Source organism: Arachis duranensis, chromosome 5 (assembly GCF_000817695.3).
Source record: "Arachis duranensis cultivar V14167 chromosome 5, aradu.V14167.gnm2.J7QH, whole genome shotgun sequence".
Taxonomy (NCBI): Eukaryota; Viridiplantae; Streptophyta; class Magnoliopsida; order Fabales; family Fabaceae; genus Arachis; species Arachis duranensis.
The window spans coordinates 66,243,637-66,261,296 of NC_029776.3; positions in this window are offsets into that span (position 1 = coordinate 66,243,637).

The window sequence follows — 17,660 nt, forward strand, 5'->3', positions numbered from 1 at the left end:
GCTACGTTTTAAAAGCCTGACCATATCTAACATATGGCAATGCTTTTAAAGCGTGACCATGTCTCTAACATATGGCCACACTTTTTAAGAGTGGCTATCTGTAAAAGCATGGCAAAAAATAAAGTGTGGAAATAGGTAACCAAAAGCGTGGCGATAGAGCAACCGGCACCTTTGTAGATGTGACCCTTTCAAAAGCGTACCAGTAGCTCAAAAAGCGTGGTGAAAAGCTATTGCCACTCTTTTTTCAGCTTTTCGTGACGCTTTAAGCAATAGGGCTTTTTTCTTGTAGTTTTTACAATTTTGTTATGTCATCTTTATATATAGAAAACTGGAAAATAATAAAATTGTAACTAAATTAATTTGTATTTATTGTATTCAATTTAAATAGGTAACAAATTACCTTATTTTAATTCAGCCCTTAAATTTACATGATTTGATATTGGCTCATTGCATAAATTGTATACTTTTTTTTCAACGTAACTTATATCATTTGTGTGTGATATAATGTCGAATAATAATAATAATAATAATAATAATAATAATAATAATAATAATAACATTATTTCATAATTAATATCATTATAAAATTATTATTTTATACAAGAGATAATAATATTTTAACTAAATTAATATGTATTTATTGCATTCAGTTAGAATCAGTAATAGATAATCTATTTTATTATGCTCCTTATTATTTAATGAATCAAAATAACTAATATAATAAATTATACTTTATTGATTGATTTAAATTATAATAAATGTGTGAAATATTAAATATCTAATCAAATCAATTAGTTGATATAATTAATTTATTATAGTGAATTGTATTTAATCAGTTAAAAGAAATAAATTAAAAAATACTTTGAGAAGGATGTCACATCAACTTTATCATTAAGTATAGAAATCTAATTTTTATAAAATAGAATAGGCGCCTCCACGGCTTCCTTCTTCGCCAAGGTTCTGAGACCTAACCCTCTGTTCTAGCTCTGCTCGGCGTACATCCTCCCGTGGCTTCCCTGTTCAAGTTGCTCGCCGTCATATCGCCGTTTGCCGTCTCTTCGTCGTCCTACTCTTCGTCGTGCTCCGTTGCTGTCGAAGGTTAGTGGCAGTGCTTACATGGTTTTTCCTTTTATGCTCTGTTCTGATTACGGGGATTTTTTTTGTTGAAATTATTGATGAAAATGGCATTGTTGTGATGTCTGATTTCTAATTCCTGATTTCAATATCATTTTGATTAAAATTGCTTTGTTCTAATTTCTGATTTCAATATTATTGTTGAAATTATTGATGAAAATGGCTTTGTTATGCTGCTGCTGTTGTTTCTAAATTCCGATTTCCCAAATGCATGTTGTTTATATACCTTTCTTTTGTTAAAAGCCCCCTTGAAGTTCATCATTTTATGGGAGTAGGGTTTTTGAAGTTTTTAATTTGGGTCATTTCCTTCAGGACCATTAGGAAACTAAAGAGTTTAAAGGTGTTCTGGAAAGGGAAATCTTGAAGGTTAAGGTACAATCTCCCTTTAAAGTGTTTCACGAGAGAAAACTTGAGTGTTCAGTAAAGATATCTTATATTTCTTGCCATAGTAGCACTTATATTCAATACTAAGAAGAGAAGACGTGATTACTGCAGTTTGACTTGAGAAATAGCTAATAGTTGTTTCGACTACTAGTGATCAAGGAGCAACATCTTTGAAATTAGTTGTTTTGCATTTGTGCAGTTTTCATATTAGTTTTCTTTTTTGTATTAAAACTATTGATATAATTACGTTGACTTTCACATCATTAAAATTGATGTTATTTTTCTACTCTGAAGTAACAATATATGCCAATACAGGGCATACTTTCTGGTGCCAGTGAACATTACCAGGCAAGGATGGAACTGTGATAACCTTTTCATCTTTCAGTCTCTATTTTCTAGCTTAGCAATTGCATTTTCTGTTGATTTTAATATGAACATGTTGCTACTGTTTATAGTAATGTTGTTTGATACCCTATGGTACTTTCATCCTAACCCACAAATGCTGATGAACTAACCTATATATTTTGTTGTATGAATTTTTTTCCTGAATTATTTTTTGGGCGTTGACTCATTTTATGAGTATCTACTTAAAGCTCGTATCTTTTTTGGGAAGGAGGACTTTTTGGAAAATTTTTCATTCTGCTTATGTTGTTGTGCATAAATATTTCAGACATGGTCCTTAAGTTGTTTGGCTGCGACATGATAATTGAACATTATTTTTTAACTTTTTTTATTTTTTTAAGTGGTTAATTGTACTAACAATCTTTATGATTTTAGATTATGTTGATTATTAATTTGGAAGATAACATTTTATGTAGTGTTTTAAATTTGGAAGATATTTTAAGATTTATGTTAGACTATAATTATATTTTAGGATGTTTATTTATAATTTTTATACTATTTTGTTCTAAAACGGTTTTTCTGATTGAACCACGGTTGGACTGGTTCGACCAATAAACCAATAAACTAATGACTAGAGCGGTTTGATGACCGATTTGGTTCTTAGAACGTTGATAATAAGTACTAGTCTTGACTTGTGAAGAAAAGGTCGACTAGAATATTACAAACTAGAAGTGTATAAAATAACATCCTATTTCTCCAAAAATATAATTCTCTAAGAGGAATGTACAATAATAAGTTCCAAAAGTGGAAAATAATACTAAGTATCAAAATAAATCCAAAAGCGTCTCCTTCGCTTCATCAAAGAGAATCCTGCACACTCAGCGAGGTGCATCTACTTAATATACTAAAATTGAGTTTTACCCCAGCTAATGTAAGTGAAGTGTCGATTCCTCATAAATCTATTTTTTCGCCAAAATGAATGCACTCTTTTCGCTTCTAAGTTTATTTTATAAAAATATCTTTATTATAATTATACTATAATTAGCATTTAAGTAATAATGCATAATTATACTAATTTAGAAAAATATCTTTATTATAGTTATATAAAATTAATATTTAATGCATTATTAAACTACTTATCCCGACAACGCAATTGCGAACCGGACTTGATTCTAGTTTTTGTAAATAGTCTCTGTTTGACGAACCGGACTTGATTCATCAGAGGAGAGAGATAATAGTATAATATTATCATTATATTAGTATTAGAAGATTCTTGAATGATATTATAAGGTTACCTGGTCTGTTTTAGTTAAAAACAGAAAATCGGTTTAACCGAGTTCACAGTTTACTGGTGCAGCTTAACACCAACACTCTTTGATGACTTTAGCAATGCTAATGCCTCATCATACATGTTATATTCTCATATTAAATATGTTACTAGTGTCATTTATGCTAGTATCTCAGAAAATAATTTTTAGAGATGTTATTACAAGTGTTCCGATACATCTAGTTTTAGTAGTTATACACCTGAGATATTTTAATATTATTTTAATTCACCTTCAATCCAGCAAATCCCAACTTACCCTACACCCCCAAGACACTCCAAGGCTGGTCATTTACTCCCATTGGCCGAAAATGAGAAGAGAGAAAAGAGAGAAACTTTCATGACACTTAAATCTTCAAAGCTTGATTTCTTCTGAACTAAAACTCAAATCATAACTCCAATTTCACCAAAATGATAATCTTTTATTCCTCCACATAACCATGTAACTTATCAAGGCTGGAAATAAGGTTAGATGTCTGTCCCTTTCCCCTTTGAATTTGGTTTTCAAGGAAAGATGCTTAAACATGTGTTTTCTTGATGTTCTTCCTTAGATCTCTTGCTTAGCTTGACTTGTGAGCCAAGAATATTCAATTCCTAGCACGTATAAGGTGAGGAATCCCTTTCTAACATGTTTATTGAGGTTTGTTCAGTTGAGGTTTTATGGATTCAAAGTTGTTCTTGATGTGTTTCAGGAGAAAAAAGTGCTTTAAGAACAGTTCAAAGAGTAACGGGATTTGGAGCAGCAAATCAAGGTAGGGTTTGATGAAATTAACTTGATTAATTGTGTTTGAGTTATGTGATTGTTGTATGCTTTGGTTATGGTTGAAATTGATTGCTTATATGAGCTATTCTTGGTGAAAGTTTGTTGAAATTCTGATGAAATTTGAAGATATTCAAGCTATGAAACATGTTCTTGAGTGCAGCTGGAAAAACGAACCCTAGACCTCAAATTGGGGTTCAATTTGTGTTGAAATCATGTGGAAAAGATGGGGTTTTAGTGGCTGCAAATTTATTATGAATTTTGGTAAAAATTGGCTGCTGAAAAGATTGAAAATGTGTAAAAACAGAGAAAGAATCTGAAGAATTTACGAAGAATACGAAGAACACTTTGAGTGTGATGAAGAACAAGCTTTAGATCTTGAAAAGGGCAAGGAAGTAAAATTTTTGGTGTTTGGGGGGTTATTTGGTAATTTTTAAAAGTTAGGGTGGTTAAAGTAGAAATATTAAAAGTTACAGGTGGTAAAAAGTAAATTTTAAATGTTAAAAGTTAAAGTGGGGTAATTTTCAAAAATTTAATGATAAAATAATAAATAATAGTAAAATATTAAATAATAATATTTAATTAAAAATAATATTTATTACAAATAATAAAATAATATGGAAAAGGCAGTTTTCTGTAAAAGCTTTAGAAAGACAACTTTAAACATAGAATCTCATATTACCTTCATAAAACACTTAGGGAGTGGTAATAATATATTAGTGAGGCAAAGACAAAGGAAAGATAGAAAGTTAATGAAGAAATGAAAATCGAAGAAAAAGTCTATAAAGTTTTAATAACAGGAAAATAGACAAATATTAGTGAACAAACTAGGGCAACATAATTAGTCCTTGAGTTGTGGCTAGTGTTTCGAGGGTTACCTGAAACTGAAGGTCGATCTCGGATGAGATCTGCTGTGGTGGCCGGAGCTGTCGTGTCCGACTTGTTGGATCTGGTGGAGCTGCTGATCCTTGATCACCAGAGGGTGGTGGTACCAGCAAGAGACTCCGATACTTAAGTTAGCACATGCTTTAGGCAGATTTTTAGTAGAATCAGAGTATGAGTTATACCTGGGTGTTCTAGTGTATTTATAGTAGTGTGGAGTGACCTTTCCGGAGATAAGGTAGTTATCTTATCTTATCTTTGAGTGAATTCATCTTATCTCTTTAGGGGAACCGCCTTATCTTTCTAGGGTCTTGCCGCCTTTAGATTGGGCTGTTTCCTTTTGTGTGGGCCTACTTTTGGGCCTCTGTGGTGATTTGACTGAGCTCTTTATGAAGAGGTCGGGGAACCTGTCCTGAGGAGGTCAGTCGCTTTGTCTTCAGTCAACCCGGGTTATATAGCTCGACCCTGGATATGAACAATGCCCCTGCTTGAGCTCGATCTTTCCCTTAAGGTCGTGTCTTTAGACTTCGACCCTTTGAGGAAGTCGAGTTCGAGCATCTTGCTTCGGGTCGATCCTCTATCGAGGCTCTTTGAATGTGAAGCGTTTCTCTTCCCTTTTTAACTGTAGCACGCGTTACGCTTTTCTTGGAAATGTGTGAGGGTTTTAAAGCCCATTAACTCTTCTTTGCCGTTTCCTTCCTTCTCTCTTTTACCTTTCATTTTTGAATTTCAAAGTGTCATTTCACATTTTTTTCTCTCCTTTCTCTTCGTCTTTTTTCTCGTTTGTAGTGCTTCGTTCTCTTGCCCCCAGGCCTTCTATTGACAGTTGTTGTCCAGCGCGTCGTTCCCTCGTCTTCAAGCAGTTATCGTCTTTTCCTCTGCAGGTTGGTTTTTCTTCTTTTACCTTTTGACAGTCATTCTTTTTTGCATGCTTTGACTTAGCCACGTATTTTCGCAACCTTTTAATTTTTGCTTGAGTCTTTGCTTTTGAGTTTTCTGCGGAAGATTGCATCTTGTGCCTGCTCATCGTTGTGATATGCGCTTCTCTGGTGGTCTTTGCTTCTTTAGGGATTTTTGGCTTGTCACTGTTCTTGTCTCTTTTTGTTTGAATCGATGGTATAGAAAGGTTGTAACTTTGATGATGAACTGTCGGTAGAAAAAAGGTCGTAGCTTTTTTGATGATTTTGCGTGGTCTGTTGATGATAATGGTTTGTGCTTGTTTGTATAGAGTGACGTTGCCAGAGAGGAATTTGACCTCTCTAGTGTTTTTTCTTATTTGAGAGATAGACTGTCGAATTCCCTTTTTCTAGATACTTGACTTACTGCTGCCTCCAAAGGGTGCCCCTGGGCTTTAGTGCGAGTCCTGGGGTTTCCCTTTTTTCTGTCGTGTCTGATTCTTGATGTTGATATGTTATTGTTCGAGTTATTTCTTTATTTGCCCGAGTTGTTTGGTGGTAACCAAATTTTATTTTTCTTACTGTAGGAATAGTTAACCCATGTCTTCCCGCAAAAACATTGTTGAGATGTCATCTAAGATTCCGGATGGCATGTCTGACTGGTTGGACTCTATTGTTTTGATGTGTGTTACTATGGCTGACCCTGAGTATTGTGTGTGACTTAGGAGGCACCATAGGATTTGTAGTAGTAGGGACCAGGAGAAAAATTATGAATTGGTGTCACCTGACCCTAAGGAGAGGGTTAGTTTTCCTCCTTTGACTCAAGGAGAACGGCCATTTTTCTATGCTTATGACTACTTCTTTAGTCAATTAAATATCACCATTCCTTTTACCCCTTTTGAGACCGAGCTGTTGTGGGCCTGCAATGTAGCTCCTTCTCAGCTTCATAGGAACTCGTGGGGTTTCATAAAAATCTTCCAATTGATGTGTCAAGAACTGGATATCCGACCTACCCAAACTATCTTTCTTTATCTTTTTGTTTTGACAAAGCCTGGGGTAGCTAAGAAGAAAGCTTCCTGGATTTCTTTCCGAGCTACCCAGGGAAAGAAAGTGTTCTCCATGTATGACGAGTCCTTTAGGGATTTTAAGAACTACTCTTTCAAGGTTCGAGCTGCTGAGTGAGCTTGGCCCCTTTTTTTTGGACAAAAATAATGAACCCACCTTCCCTTTGTGCTGGCAAAAGAATGTGGTAGTGGCTAGGGATTCTTGTGAAAATCTGGATGAGGTCGAGCAGGCTTTTGTACATATGTTAGAGGAAAATTGGGGACAACTTCCCCATCTCGACTTGAAAAAGTTTCTAGGAGATCCCTCCCTTTTTCGGGCTGAATTGGGTAGTTGCCGACTTCTTTTTAGCTTTTGTTTGTTTGTTTGTTTGTCAATCTATCCATTTCTTACTTGTAACTTGATTTTGCTGCTTTCTTTTTCAAAACATCTCGGCGAGGGCTTCTGGGGAAGGATCTTCTCAAGTTCCTCCTAAGAAGACGACTTCGGGTACTTCAGAACCGAAGAAGATCATTTCGACTCCCCAAGTTTGTATGGTTTCCTCTGATCCTCTCCAGCCAACCTCTGGTGCTGCCTCTTCTCCTACTACTGGTCCTCCTCCTAAAAAATAGAAGACTGTTAATCCTTGTGACTTGGATGCCCTTGATTTTGATGCCGTGGGGTTTGTTGATAAACAAATTGCTCCTTATGGCCGACTTCCTATGGATGACGTGTCTATCCTTCACCACCTAGATTTTATCACCAGCAGTAGTATTTGGATGGCTCACATAGGTGTGGCTTTGTTCCGTACTGTCCAAGATTCTCCAGTCCATGCAACAAAAGCCTTTATGAAGGATGCCAAGTCCAAATTTAATAGAATCAAGGGTCTGAAGGACGAGCTTGATGCTAAGGTAGTTAAGCTGGAGCTCGACTTGGAGAAGGAGAAATCTCAAGCTACGACTGCGGAGGCTGTCGCAAACCTTGCTGAAGACAAAGGCAAAATACAAGGAGAGCTATACTCGTACTTACGGCGAGTTGTTGGAGACCAGGGAGAGGCTTGAGTCTGCCCACGTTGATTATGCCGAGCTCGACCTGACTCTTTTTAGTTTAGACAACGTTGTGGAGGATGGCAAGATCGTTCCTGCCCCGGATGATGATGAAGAGGAAGGTCCACCCCCTGTGCCGCCAGTCAAAGCTTCTGCTGCTACGACTTCTTCAACCCCTGCAGCTGAGGTCGGCCATCCCGGATCTGACCCTGATGTTCAAATTCTAAACCGGGAGGATGAAACTGTGGATGCGACCCCTTTGAAGACCATTCCTCCCCCTTCGACTCAGGATGCTACTACCGAGGAGACCTTGGACCCTTTGTGATTTCTTATGTATTTGTATAGCTGGTACACGAAATCCTGATACACAACTTCGTGCAGCTGACCAGCAAGTGCACTGGGTTGTCCAAGTAATACCTTATGTGAGTAAGGGTCGATCCCATGGAGATTGTCGGCTTGAAGCAAGTTGTGGTCACCTTGGAAATCTTAGTCAGGCAGATAAATTGGTTATAAGGTTTTGATAACTAAAACATAAATAAAACATAAAATAAGATAGAAATACTTATGTAATTCATTGGTGGAAATTTCAAATAAGCGTATGGAGATGCTTTATCGCTTCTGAACCTCCGCTTTTCTACTGCCTTCTTCCAACCATGCATTACCTCCTTCCATGGCAAGCTGTATGATCCTCTCGAATGAAAACAAATCCATCTACGCAGTCACTGCAGGGCTAATCATCTGTTGGTTCCTGCTAGCGTTGGAGTAGGACCATTGTCCTTTTGCGCACTGTCACTTGCGCCCAACATTCGCAGGTTTGAAGCTCGTCACAGTCATCCCTTCCCAGATCCTACTCGAAATACCACAGACAAGATTTAGACTTTCCGGATCACGGATCTTACTCGGAATACCACAAACAAGGTTTAGACTTTCTGGATCCTAGGAATGCTACCAGTGGTTCTAGCTTATACCACGAAGATACTAATCTCATGGACTCGGTCCCCTGTATTAGATATCCAAGAGAGTATACTCCAACTGGCGTCCAATGACTATGTTGAAGATCATGTAGACCACTTTTGTGGTTGTCAGGAACGCGGATCTTGGCTAAGCGAGTAACAAAGATTGGGTGATTGTCACAGGTCACCCCTTCATTCTGACTTAACTGAATTAAGAACAAGAGTATATCTTGGAGAAGAGGTAGGTATGAATTAAAGGAAGAACAATAGTACTTGCATTAAGTCATGAGGAACAGCAGAGCTCCACACCTTAATCTATGGTGTGTAGAAACTCCACTGTTGAAAATACATAAGAACAAGGTCTAGGCATAGCCGAGTGGCCATGCCTCCCAAATAGCATGAAACAATAGAAAGGGATCAAAGACCTGATCCTAAGATTAAAGATGATCAAAAGAATTATCTCAGGATGAAAATACAATAGTAAAAGGTCCTATTTATAGAGAACTAGTAACCTAGGGTTTACAGAAATAAGTAAATGGTGCAGAAATCCACTTTCGGGGCCCACTTAGTGTGTGCTTGGGCTGAGCATTGAAGCTTTCACGTGCATAGGCTTCTCTTGGAGTTAAACACCAACTCTAGTGCCAATTTGGGCATTTAACTCCAGCTTTTATGCCAGTTTGGGCGTTTTACGCCAGAATTTTTATGCTGACTTGGAACCCCAGTTTGGGCCATCAAATCTCGGGCAAAGTATGAACTATTATACATCACTGGAAAGCCCAAGATGTCTGCCTTCCAATGCAATTGAGAGGCCGCCAATTGGGTTTATGTAGCTCTAGGAAATCCATTTCGAGTTTAGGGAGGTTAGAATCCAACAGCATCTGCAGTTCTTTTTCAGCCTCTGAATCAGATTTTTGCTCAGGTCCCTCAATTTCAGCCAGAAAAAACCTGAAATCACAAAAAAACACACAAACTCATAGTAAAGCCCAAAAATGTGATTTTTGCATAAAAACTAATAATTATATACTAAAAACTAACTAAATCATACTAAAAACTACCTAAAAGCAATGCCAAAAAGCGTATAAATTATCCGTTCATCACAACACTAAACTTAAATTATTGCTTGTCCCCAAGCAACTAAAAACAAAATAGAATAAATAGAAGAGAATATACAATGAATTCCACAATATCAATGAAACTTAGTCCCAATTAGATGAGCGGGGCTAGTAGCTTTTTACTTCTGAACAGTTTTGGCATTTCACTTTATCCTTTGAAATTCAGAATGATTAACATCTATAGGAACTCAGAATTTTAGATAGTGTAATTGATTCTCCTAGTTCAGTACGTTGATAATTGAACACAACTACTTTATGAGTCTTGGCCGTGATCCTAAGCACTTTGTTTTCCAGTATTACTACCGGATACATAAATGCCACAGACACATAACTGGGTGAACAGATTGTGACTCAGCTATGCTAAAGTCCCCAGTTAGAGGTGTCCAGAGTTCTTAAGCACGCTCTTTCTGCTTTGCACCATGACTTTAACCACTCAGTCTCAAGTTCTTCACTTGGACCTTCATGCCACAAGCACATGGTTAAGGACAGCTTGATTTAGCCACTTAGGCCAGGATTTTATTCCTTTGGGCCCTCCTATCCATTAATGCTCAAAGCCTTAGATCCTCTTTACCCTTGCCTTTTGGTTTAAAGGGCTATTGGCTTTTTCTGCTTACTTTTTCTTTTTCTTTCTTTCTCTCTTTTTCGCCATTTTTTCTCTTTTTTTTCCGCTACCTTTTTTCTTTTTCACTACTTTTTCTTGCTTCAAGAATCAATTTCATGATTTTTGAGATTATCAATAACATTTCTCTTTGTTCATCATTCTTTCAAGAGCCAACAATTTTAACATTCATAAACTTCACTATCAAAAATATACACTGTTCAAGCATTCATTCAGAAAAAAAAAAGTATTGCTACCACATCAAAATAATTAAACTAATTTCAAGATAAAATTTGAAATCCAAGTACTTCTTGTTCTTTTGTAATTAGGCACATTTTTTTAAGAGAGGTGAAGGATTCATGGAATTATTCATGGCTTTAAGGCATAGACACTAGGCACTAATGATCATGTAATGAAGGCACAAACATGGATAACACATTAAGCATAAAAATTGAAAAACAGAAAGATAAGAACAAGGAAATCAAAAACCGGGTCCACCTTAGTGATGGCGGCTAGTTCTTCCTCTTGAAGATCCAATGGAACATCTGAGCTCCTCTATGTTTTTTCCTTGCCTTTGTTGCTCTTCCCTCATGGCTATTTGATCCTCTCTAATTTCATGGAGAATAATGGAGTGCTCTTGATGCTCCATCCTTAGTTACTCCATATTGGAACTCAAATCTCCCAAAGAGGTGTTGAGTTGCTCCCAATAGTTGTGTGGAGGAAATTGCATCCCTTGAGGCATCTCAGGGATTTCTTGATGAGGGACTTCCTCATGCTCTTGTTGAGGTCCATGAGTGGGCTCTCTTATTTCCTCCATCCTCTTTTTAGTGATGGGCTTGTCCTCTTCAATGAGGATGCCTTTCTCTATGACAATTCCAGCTAAATTGCATAGGTGACAGATGAGATGAGGGAAGGCTAACCTTGCTAAATTGGAAGGTTTGTCAGTAACCTTGTATAGTTCTAGAGGTATAATCTCATGAACTTCCACTTTCTCTCCAATCATGATGCTATGGATCATGATAACCCGATCTACAGTCACTTCAGATCGGTTCCTAGTAGGAATGATGGAGTGTTGGATGAACTCTAGCCATCCTCTAGCCACGGGCTTAAGGTCATGCCTTCTCAATTGAACCGGCTTGCCTTTGGAGTCTCTTTTCCACTGAGCTCCTTCTACACATATGTCCATAAGGACTTGGTCCAATCTTTTATCAAAGTTGACCCTTCTAGTGTAGGGGCGTGCATCTCCTTGCACCATAGGCAAGTTGAATGCCAACCGTACATTTTTTGGACTGAAATCTAAGTATTTCTCCCGAACCATTGTGAGCCAATTCTTTGGGTTCGGGTTCACACTTTGATCATGGTTCTTGGTGATCCATGTGTTAGCATAGAACTCTTGAACCATTAAGATTCCAACTTGTTGAATAGGGTTGGTAAGAACTTCCCAACCTCTTCTTCGGATCTCATGTCGGATCTCCAGATACTCATTCTTCTTGAGCATGAAAGGAACCTCAGGGATCACTTTCTTCTTGGCCAAAAATTCATAAAAGTGGTATTGATGGACCTTTGAGATGAATCTCTCCATCTCCCATGACTCAGAGGTGGAAGCTTTTGCCTTTCCTTTCCTCTTTCTAGAGGTTTCTCCATCCTTAGGTGCCATAAATGGTTATGGAAAAATAAAAAGCAAACGCTTTTTCCACACCAAACTTAAAATTTTTGCTCATCCTCGAGCAAAAGAAGAAAGAAGGGAGGAGAAGAAGAAGAAAATAGAGGAGATGGAGTGGTGTGAGTGGTTCGGCCAAGAGGGAAAGAAGTGTTTATGATGTGTGAAAATGAAGGAGGGATAAGTGGTTTATATAGAGGTAGAAAGAGGGGTAAGATTCGTTATTAGGGTTGGGTTTGGGAGGGAAAGTTTTTGAATTTGAAAGGTAGGGTAGGTGGGGTTTTTGGGGAATAGTGGGTGGATGTGAGTGGTGAAAGGGTGATGGGGAAGAGAGATGGAGGTGATTGGTGAGGGGTATTTGGGGAAGGATAGTTTGGGGAGGTGTGAAGAAGAGAGAGAGTGAGTTAAGATAGGTGGGGATCCTATGGGGTCCACAGATCTTGAGGTCTCAAGGATTTCTCATCCCTGCACCATTTTGGCATGTAAACGCCCTCCTAGTGCCAATCCTAGCGTTAAACACCAGGTTGCTGCCCATTTCTGGTGTTTAACGCCAGCTTTTCTTCTGTTTCTGGCGTTAAACGCCAACTTTGTGCCCTTTTCTGGTGTTAAACGCTAGTCTGGTGCACTTTTCTGGCGTAAAACGCCCAGAATGGTGCCAGACCGGGCGTTTAATGCCCATTCTGCTACCCTTACTGGCGTTTAAACACCAGTAAGCTCCTCCTCCAAGGTGTGCTATTTTTAATGCTATTTTTGAGTTTTACTTTGATTTTTGTAGTTGTTTTTGTGACTCCACATGATCATCAACCTAAAGAAAACATAAAATAATAATGGAAATTTGACATAGATAAATAAAAATTGGGTTGCCTCCCAACAAGTGCTTATTTTATGTCAATAACTTGATAGTGAGCTCTCATGGAGCTTCACAAATGTTCAGAGCATGGTTGGGGCCTCCCAACACCAAACTTAGAGTTTGAATGTGGGGGTTCTGTTTGACTCTATATTGAGAGAAGCTTTTCATGCTTCTTCTCCATGTGTTCAGAAGGAGATCCTTGAGCCTTAAACACAAGGTAGTCCTCATTCACTTGAAGGACCAACTCTCCTCTGTCAACATCAATCACAGCTTTTGCTGTGGCTAGGAAGGGTTTGCCAAGGATGATGGATTCATCCTTATTCTTCCCAGTGTCCAGGATTATGAAGTCAGCAGGGATGTAAAGGCCTTCAACCTTCATTAAGACATCCTCTACAAGTCCATAAGCCTATTTCCTTGAATTGTCTGCCATCTCTAGTGAGGTTCTTGCAGCTGGTTGACATTAGGATTTCCTGTCAGTAAAGAATTTCATAAAAATATGATTGTGTTGTAAGTATAGCTTCTAAACCAACAGAAAATCCTTTCGTACAGATGTTTGGTTGTCACAAGTAACAAACCCAATAAAATTTATAAACCGAAGTATTCAAACCTCGGGTCGTCTTCTTAAGGAATTGCAGGGATGTGTGATTTATTATTGGTTATGGAAAACAGTGTTTTTGGATTTTGAAAAGTTTGAATGAGAAAAATAAATTGCAGGTAATTAATAAATTAATAACTAATAAAACTCTTGCCAAGGTATGAAAACTGGAAGTCCTATCCTAGTTATCCTTATCAATGGTGATGAGAATTATATTTTTGCTACCACTAAGTCAACCTCTAACTATGAAGGTCAGTTAAGTGGACAAATTAATTTAACACCTAAAGTCCTAGTCAACTCCTTAAGGAAAGACTAGAGTTATAGGAATCTAAATTAATCAGCAAGAATAAAAATTATCAATCACGATGAGTTTGATAACTCAAGAGTTACTAATTAATCAACCAAAGCCAAAAGGAAAAAATCTAAAGTAAAAATAAGGAAAAGCAATCATGAGTCTGAAGTACCTCAAATTATATTAAATGAAGATATCAATTCTAACATTGACAAGTTTATAAATTGGATTGAAAAGATAAATATAAGGAACATTGAACCTGTGATGAAGAAGATAAAAATATTCCTAAGTCCTTTAAGAGGAATCCTAATCCTAAGAAAGAAGAGAGAGGAGAGAACCTCTCTCTCTAAAAACTACATCTAAATTATGAAAAGTAAATTATGAGTCCTCACTTTCATTCCTTCACTTTGCAGCCTTTAATCTGTGTTTTCTGGGCTTGAAACTGGGCCGGAAATAGCCCAGGATTCGCTGGAAACGAATTCTGCCACGCTGATTTTCGCAGATGCGACGTGTCCGCTTGGGGCACGCATTCGCATCACCTAACTGTACGGCCACAATGGCAAATTATATATCAAATTGAAGCCTCGGACGTTAGCTTTCCAACACAACTAGAACCGCATCATTTGGGCCTCTATAGCTCAAGTTATGGTCGTTTTAGTGCGAGACGGTCAGGCTGACAGCTTTGCAGTTCCTTCAACTTCTTGTATTCCTTGCACTTTTGCATCCTTCCTTTCCATCCTCTAAGCCATTCCTGCCCTGTAATCTCTGAAATCACTTAACACACATATCAAGGCATCGAATGATAATAAGAGAGAATTCAAATAAAAGAAAATAAAAGCCAAAGAAGCATGCTTTCAATCATAGCACAAGATCAGAAAGGAGAATGTAAAACCATGCAAATCATATGAATAAGTGGGCAAAGGCTTGATAAAAACCATTCAATTGAGCACAAGATAAACCATGAAATAGTGGTTTATCAATCTCCCCACACTTAAACATTAGCATGTCCTCATGCTATGCTCTAGAGAAGCTATAAAGGAGTGAAGATGAATGATAGAGAGTATGCAATGCAACCTATCTATGTGAATGCAACTACATGCAAAATGTTTCTACCTACTTGGTTAAAAGTAAATAAGTTCTCTAAGGCAAATATGAACCAAACTCCACTAATTCAAATCGTACAATAAAAAGCAAGTAAAGCAAGTAAACTTGTAAGAAGATAGCTCATGAAAGCAGGGAACATAGAATCGAGCATTGAACCCTCACTGGTTGTGTATATCACTCTAGTCTCTCTAGTGTATAGGGTAATCACTCTATTCTTCCCTAGTCATGCTTTCTAAACCTTGTTCTTCATCTAACCAATCAACGAATATAGTGAGCTAACAAAGTGAATCCTTGATTAGTCTAAGATCTCACCTAACATATACATACTTTATACAATTTAAAATGCTTTATATATTTTTTTTATCAATGCACATAGTAATTTAATTATTTTGATTTCACATGAGCATGTTTCCAAAATTTTCAAATAACTTATTCAATTTAATTTCCTACTTTTTTTTCTATCATCCCATGTTCCCATTAGAATTTCCCACACTTAAATTATACACAATATCTATCTTAAGCTAACCAAGGATTCAACTTGGAATTTTTATTTTATTTTTCTGCTTAAGGCTAGTAATGTGGTTATGAAATAGAAGGGGGTTAAAAGGCTCAAGGGGGCTAACAAGATGGCATAAAAGGTAGGTTTATTTGGGATAAGTGAGTAAAAATACAAATAATGGCCTCAATCATATGCAAGCATGTAAATACACTAAACAATGGACATATAGACTGGAACAAAATCTAGATTGCAGTTATAGAGAAGGAAACACACAAGAATAAAAATTTATGGTTAAATAATGTAACCATGTAAATAAGCTCAAAATCTCACAAATAAAATCAAACAAACATGCAAATGCAACAATTAACAAATTAACATTGGTGTTGAAAAAAAAAAGAAGTAACTAACCCACGGAGATCGGTATCGACCTCCCCACACTTAAAGATTGCACCGTCCTCGGTGCATGCTAAGATGTACAGGTGGATGGGTGGCTCCGCAGCCAGTGCTCTTTGTGTTTCTTTCCTTGCTGGTGGTTTGGGAGTAGCTTTCTCTTTACCTTTCTTGGTGGCCATCTTGAAAAGGGAAAAAGAAAGTAACATGTAAAGCTAGGGGTTCGAGCAAGGAAGAGGATGGGAAAGGTAGTAATCAATGCACAGTAAAGAAGAAAGATGTTAACACATGGTCATGACTACATGTGAAAAGTCATCAATGGAAATATAGCAAGTGCATATGAGGACAGTTAAATGCAAGGTGTTTATTGGAATGCCGGCAAAGGCATGAGTAGCATAGATCAAGCATTCAATGTCCAAGTTAGATTACCAAGTCTTCCAAACTAGCGATATGTTTGTAATAACAATTATATTTAATTATAAAATATAAAAGGGGTTTTGTGAAAAACAGGCATTAAAGTAGTAGGATAGTATAAAAGTAGTGCATGATGCCATACGGGCTTTTTCACAAACACATAGCATGCATGGAAAATAAGTTATTGAAAGTATTAAATTAAACATGCAAGCAACCCTATAAAAAGTAATATATAATTGTCAAAATAATTCCTGAATAATTCACAAGCAAAATATGGAAAATAATGACCCAAATAAATTTCCAACACCAATTAAAAGAAAAAGAAAGAAAAAGAAGGGAAGGAAGAAAGAAATAAGAAGGGAAAGAAAGGATTTAGATTTGGGAAAGAAAAGATAAGATATTTGGCTGATTTGGATAAGCTGTGCGGCGCAGGCGACGCGAGTGCGTGGGGCACGCGGTCGCGTGGATAGCGCTTTGATGAAGTGATGCGAACGCGTGGGTCACGTGTTCGCGTGAAGTGATTCGTGCCTTCAGCGCGAGGGCAGCCTCGCGGCTGCGCAACTTTCTGGTGAAAAACTTATTTTGCAAAAACTTTGGGCGATGCGATCGCGTGGTGGACGCGATCGCGTGGTTGGCCTTGTTTTAAAGAATGGCGCGGACGCGTGGGGCACGCGTTCGCGTGGTAGGGTTTGTGCTACTAGCACGAGTCCAGCCCAATTCCAGCTCAACTTTCGGCCATACACCCGTTTTACGTCGATGTTGAGGCACGCGTTCGCGTGGGTGATGCGAACGCGTGGAAGGCGTTTTTCCCACATGACGCGGACGCATCAGCCATGCGGTCGCGTTGGTCAAATGGTGCTAGGGGCACGCCTCCAGCCACACTTTCGCGTGACTCTCTGTTTATATTATTATCTTCCCAACGGACCTATGACGCGGACGCGTAGGTGACGCGGTCGCGTCGCGTGCGATTTTTATTTTTTATTTTTTTGATGCGGTATGCAGAATGTAATGAATGTTATGCAAAATTCCAAGTTCAATCAAAACTCAAAAACAGACTAAAATTTTAAACTGAAAAGGAACGGTCATACCATGGTGGGTTGTCTCCCACCTATCACTTTTAGTTAAAGTCCTTAAGTTGGACATTCTGGTGAGCTCCTTGTTATGGTGGCTTGTGCTTGTATTCATCTAAGAATCTCCACCAGTGTTTGGAATTTCCACAGCCTCCGGGATCCCAAACTAGGCGCAGAAAGCCTTCAAGCAAGCTAAAGCAAGTGACAAGGCCACAAGAGTATTGATTTCTAGATTGAATTCCGGGGTCCCAAGCCTTGCTTTTGCACCCATCTTCTTGTTGATCATTATTGTTCCATCTGGGTGGCAAGCAGTC